General features: G+C 48.1%; 1 long non-coding RNA gene across 1 annotated transcript in view; it reads right to left on the minus strand.

The window, feature by feature from the left end:
* Window positions 1-1,238, minus strand: part of LOC141048565 (uncharacterized) — a 133,489-nt gene extending 132,251 nt beyond the window's left edge. Inside the window, exon 1 of the long non-coding RNA XR_012220087.1 lies at window positions 439-1,238. This is a non-coding gene — a long non-coding RNA (uncharacterized lncRNA). The remainder of the gene's footprint in view (window positions 1-438) is intronic.
* Window positions 1,239-6,745: the final 5,507 nt, after the last annotated feature.

Consider the following 6,745-nt stretch of genomic DNA (forward strand, 5'->3'; position numbering starts at 1 on the left):
TGCAGGATAATGACACTGGGGGTACAGGATAATGACACTGGGGTTGCAGGATAATGACACTGGGGGTGTAGGATAATGACACTGGGGGAGCAGGATAATGACACTGGGGTTGCAGGATAATGACACTGGGGGTGCAGGATAATGACACTGGGGGAGCAGGATAATGACACTGGGGAACAGGAGAATGACACTGGGGAGCAGGATAATGACACTGGGGGTACAGGAGAATGACACTGGGGGTGCAGAATGACACTGGGGGTGCAGGAGAATGACACTGGGGGAGCAGGATAATGACACTCGGGGTACAGGGGGCGCTGCCATCTGCCGCCATCACATGTGACCTCTCCTCCCGCTTCGGCGTGGACCCACAGCCCACCCATCCTGACCCCGGTGCCCGCAGGCACAATGGCCGCCCTGGTGAGGTTGGAGATAATTCACCTTTTATTAACCTATAGATTTCCTGTCGGTTCTTGACGCTTGGACAAACGATCGTCGGGCCGCGATGGGCGCTGAGGCATTCAGGAGGAAGACGAGCTGATGAGATCCATCCATGAATTTCATTACTTTCTTGTTGAGTTTCTAAAATAAGACTCCGCACAGCGCGGCCGGGGCTGATTCACAGCCGGAGAGGGAAAAACTCCAGAAAAATAACTCTTAAAGGGCCGGTCCTGCCGCCAAACCCCGAGCTGGCTCCTGGATTCATCTTTTTCTATCATTTTTTGATTATTGATTTTTCTTTACCCCGTCAGTCGGTCGATCGTCATCGCTTGATCTGCAGCCCCTGGACCCAAGAGAAAGCGAGACGAGAGCAGAAAACGTATTAATATTCCAAAGCCTGCGTCAATTCGTCTTGGTTACGCTCATCGCTGACGTCTGCATCGATCACGAGGGACTGACTCATCAATTCCTGTCCTGCCGACAAGTTGCAATAAGGATAGCTCTGCCCGGACCCTAAAACTTCAGGGCTGACCCTATATGAGGATTAAACATGTCTCTCCCAATGCTTTCTTACAAATAGGTGTACTGTCACTTTAAGAGGACCGTTTTCTATGGCAAGTAGCTCAGCTCTACCGGTCAGTTATCCTTATGAAGGGTGGATTGCCCCTTTAAGATTGCAATTTTGTGTACATGTGTGGAAGGTTGAGTTTAGGGCCAGCCAGTGACTTTATGAAGGAAGTTGTTCCAAACATCTTGGAAAACTGACCCCAGATCTTCCATGTATGAGGCTTCTGTAGATCCTTCTGTCTCTTCATATTCTGACATACTTAAGGAGGAACACCACTGTTGCAGCTATGTCTGCAAACAGCTCCTCCTATATCAGCTTTTCGGACATTAATGGAGTATTATTGTTTTTTTTAGATCCTGGGTAGAGTAACTTTAAGGGGTTCTTTAAGGAGGACCTGTCACTTGCCATAAATTTGTAATGTTTTTAGCCGGTGTAAAAGCCGCTGTTCTCCTGAATCCGGCGATATTTTTATTTTGTTTCTACTCCTCTCCATTACTGAGATATGACTGTTTTTTCTTGAGCCTTTGGTAGTCAATTGGGTGTGGTCATAAAGAAGATGACGCCCACAAGGAATAACTGAGTACCACCCCCACTGAGCCAAAAAGACTACATATCTACAGAAGGGGCCATATCTCAGGAACGGAGAGGCGCAGGAACAAAAGAAAAACAACGCCGGATTCAGGAGAACAGGGGCATTTATACCAGTGGGAAAAATCAGATATGTATGGCCAGTGACAGGTTCCCTTTAAGTAACCCATTCTGGGGTGATTGTGGGTGCACTATTTAGGGCAGTTTTCTATTAGCCAGAATAGTTACAAAATCTTCCCGCTTACTTTACAGGAGCTGACAGGTCCTTGAATTAGAAAAAAAAGTTTTACAGATTTTTTTTTAGAGAATTTTGTAATACCTTATTTCCCCTATAGGGGAGCTGTAGGGAAATAGATTTCCTGCTGGGTTCCCACAGTTGGTGATTCAACCTCCAGGACACCCTGACATTAAATTTTTGTTGGCCAAAATAAGGGCCTGAGCGTATGTGTCAACCTGTAGAACACAAAATTTAGGACATTCAAGCCCCACTTTCAGTACTGCCCCAAAATATGAACTTTTGGGTGCGGCTTTGCTAAACCATGCCCCTTTTTGGGTTCAGCTGTCAGAATTGTCCCAGGAAAATGAGCATTGTCAACAAATATAAGTGGATGGGACAACAGGTACCTGGTGCCCCCTTACCTCTGGTGGTGGTAGGCGCACTTGGTCACCAGGAGGGGGCACCACTTAAAGGGATATTTCTGTTTACAAAAATAAAACTAGTCTAAATGGAAAATCCCTTTAATTATTGCTGTGAATTGAAAACAAAAAGTGAAAAATTGAAAAAAATCTCACTAAATGAAGACTAATGGACGGAAGGGCGCGGCGCCCCGTTTGCAGCACATAGCCACCCGTGATGGATGGCCAGGCCAGGGGTTATCCGCCATCGCCGACGTACACAGGATGCCTGCGGGGTGATGAATAATTTATTACGAACATCTGTAATTTCAGCGCCGGAGTATATTACGTTGACAGAAGCGAAATAGTGAAAAATGAATCAGTTCTATCCGGTGAAAGATGTGAGCACACGTGCTCTGATGATAGTGCCGCACGCAGTGCTCTGATGATAGTGCCGCACGCAGTGCTCTGATTATATCGCCGCACACAGTGCTCTGATGATAGTGCCGCACACAGTGCTCTGCTGATAGCGCCGCCAGCTCCACTACCCACAGTAACCACCAGAGGGAGCCCAAACTCAGAAGTAAGAGAATTCACAACAGGGGCCATTATAATATAGAGCGGGCTATGTGGCGGCATTTATACATTATGTTGGTCTAAGTGGGGGCCATTATACTATATGGAGGGCTATGTGGGGGCCATTAAACTATATGGAGGGCTATGTGGGGGCCATTATACTATATGGAGGGCTATGTGGGGCCATTATACTATATGGAGGGCTATGTGGGGCCATTATACTATATGGAGGGCTATGTGGGGGCCATTATACTATATGGAGGGCTATGTGGGGGGCATTATACTATATGGAGGGCTATGTGGGGGCCATTATACTATATGGAGGGCTATGTGGGGGCATTATACTGTTTGGAGGGCTATGTGGGGCCATTATACTATATGGAGGGCTATGCGGGGCCATTATTCTATATGGAGGGCTATGTGGGGGCCATTATACTATATGGAGGGCTAAGTGGGGGCCATTATACTATATGGAGGGCTATGTGGGGCCATTATACTATATGGAAGGCTATGTGGGGCCATTATACTATATAGAGGGCTATGTGGGGGCCATTATACTGTATGGAGGGCTATGTGGGGGCCATTATACTATATGGAGGGCTATGTGGGGGCCATTATACTGTATGGAGGGCTATGTGGGGCCATTATACTATATGGAGGGCTATGTGGGGCCATTATACTATATGGAGGGCTATGTGGGGGCCATTATAATATAGAGCGGGCTATGTGGCAGCATTTATACATTATGTTGGGCTAAGTGGGGGCCATTATACTATATGGAGGGCTATGTGGGGCCATTATATTATATGGAGGGCTATGTGGGGCCATTATACTATATGGAGGGCTATGTGGGGGCCATTATACTATATGGAGGGCTATGTGGGGGCATTATACTGTTTGGAGGGCTATGTGGGGGGCTTTATAATATATGGAGGGCTATGTGGGGGCATTATACTATATGTAGGGCTATGCGGGGCCATTATTCTATATGGAGGGCTACGTGGGGGCCATTATACTATATGGAGGGCTAAGTGGGGCCATTATACTATATGGAGGGCTATGTGGGGCCATTATACTATATGAAGGGCTATGTGGGGGCCATTATACTATATGGAAGGCTAAGTGGGGGCCATTATACTATATGGAGGGTTATGTGGGGTCATTATACTATATGGAGGGCTATGTGGGGCCATTATACTATATGGAGGGCTATGTGGGGGCCATTATACTATATGGAGGGCTATGTGGGGGGCATTATACTGTTTGGAGGGCTATGTAGGGCCATTATACTATATGGAGGGCTATGCAGGGCCATTATTCTATATGGAGGGCTATGTGGGGGCCATTATACTATATGGAGGGCTAAGTGGGGGCCATTATACTATATGGAGGGCTATGTGGGGCCATTATGCTATATAGAGGGCTATGTGGGGCCATTATACTATATGGAGGGCTATGTGGGGGCCATTATACTATATGGAGGGCTATGTGGGGGGCATTATACTGTTTGGAGGGCTATGTGGGGGGCATTATACTGTTTGGAGGGCTATGTAGGGCCATTATACTATATGGAGGGCTATGCAGGGCCATTATTCTATATGGAGGGCTATGTGGGGGCCATTATACTATATGGAGGGCTAAGTGGGGGCCATTATACTATATGGAGGGCTATGTGGGGCCATTATACTATATGGAGGGCTATGTGGGGCCATTATGCTATATAGAGGGCTATGTGGGGCCATTATACTATATAGAGGGCTATGTGGGGGCCATTATACTGTTAGGAGGGCTATGTGGGGGCCATTATACTGTATGGAGGGCTATGTGGGGGCCATTATACTATATGGAGGGCTATGTGGGGGCCATTATACTATATGGAGGGCTATGTGGGGGCCATTATACTGTATGGAGGGCTATGTGGGGGCCATTATACTATATGGAGGGCTATGTGGGGGCCATTGTACTATATGGAGGGCTATGTGGGGCCATTATACTATATGGAGGGCTATGTGGGGCCATTATGCTATATAGAGGGCTATATGGGGCCATTATACTATATAGAGGGCTATGTGGGGGCCATTATACTGTTAGGAGGGCTATGTGAGGGCCATTATACTATATGGAGGGCTATGTGGGGGCCATTATACTGTATGGAGGGCTATGCGGGGGCCATTATACTATATGGAGGGCTATGTGGGGGCCATTATACTGTATGGAGGGCTATGTGGGGGCCATTATACTGTATGGAGGGCTATGTGGGGCCATTATACTGTATGGAGGGCTATGTGGGGGCCATTATACTGTATGGAGGGCTATGTGGGGGCCATTATACTATATGGAGGGCTATGTGGGGGCCATTATACTATATGGAGGGCTATGTGGGGGCCATTATACTATATGGAGGGCTATGTGGGGGCCATTATACTGTATGGAGGGCTATGTGGGGGCCATTATACTATATGGAGGGCTATGTGGGGCCATTATACTGTATGGAGGGCTATGTGGGGGCCATTATACTATATGGAGGGCTATGTGGGGGCCATTATACTATATGGAGGGCTATGTGGGGGCCATTATACTATATGGAGGGCTATGTGGGGGCCATTATACTGTATGGAGGGCTATGTGGGGGCCATTATACTATATGGAGGGCTATGTGGGGGCCATTATACTGTATGGAGGGCTATGTGGGGGCCATTATACTATATGGAGGGCTATGTGGGGCCATTATACTGTATGGAGGGCTATGTGGGGGCCATTATACTATATGGAGGGCTATGTGGGGGCCATTATACTATATGGAGGGCTATGTGGGGGCCATTATACTATATGGAGGGCTATGTGGGGGCCATTATACTATATGGAGGGCTATGTGGGGGCCATTATACTGTATGGAGGGCTATGTGGGGGCCATTATACTATATGGAGGGCTATGTGGGGCCATTATACTGTATGGAGGGCTATGTGGGGGCCATTATACTATATGGAGGGCTATGTGGGGGCCATTATACTATATGGAGGGCTATGTGGGGGCCATTATACTATATGGAGGGCTATGTGGGGGCCATTATACTATATGGAGGGCTATGTGGGGGCCATTATACTGTATGGAGGGCTATGTGGGGGCCATTATACTATATGGAGGGCTATGTGGGGCCATTATACTGTATGGAGGGCTATGTGGGGGCCATTATACTATATGGAGGGCTATGTGGGGGCCATTATACTATATGGAGGGCTATGTGGGGGCCATTATACTATATGGAGGGCTATGTGGGGGCCATTATACTGTATGGAGGGCTATGTGGGGGCCATTATACTATATGGAGGGCTATGTGGGGGCCATTATACTGTATGGAGGGCTATGTGGGGGCCATTATACTATATGGAGGGCTATGTGGGGCCATTATACTGTATGGAGGGCTATGTGGGGGCCATTATACTATATGGAGGGCTATGTGGGGGCCATTATACTATATGGAGGGCTATGTGGGGGCCATTATACTATATGGAGGGCTATGTGGGGGCCATTATACTATATGGAGGGCTATGTGGGGGCCATTATACTATATGGAGGGCTATGTAGGGGCCATTACACTGTTAGTAATTATACAGTATGAAGGTTTGTGTGGGGTTCATCATATTGGGTGGTGGGCTGTGTGGGGGGGCCACCATACGTGGCAGGGAGGGTTGAGTGGGGTGCAGTAGGGTTATAATATAGTGGCTGGAGGAATTCACTGTGGGGGCATCATTCAGTGTTTGGGGGTGCTTTATGGGGTAATGAGGGAGTCTCGAGGGGCTTCTAGGTTACTCAGTAAGGCCTGCCGTGGGGCCCCGTGATTTCCCTGTAGCCCCCGGAGTGACACACACAGCTCCTCCAGTGTAGGGAGGTTATATAGAAGCGGATCCCCGTACATAACGCGGTCTCCGGCGCTGTGCCCTCAGTGCTGCCCCCTGGCG

This window comes from Dendrobates tinctorius, unplaced genomic scaffold, assembly GCF_039654945.1.
Source record: "Dendrobates tinctorius isolate UK_male_01 unplaced genomic scaffold, ASM3965494v1 ptg000136l, whole genome shotgun sequence".
Classification (NCBI taxonomy): domain Eukaryota; kingdom Metazoa; phylum Chordata; class Amphibia; order Anura; family Dendrobatidae; genus Dendrobates; species Dendrobates tinctorius.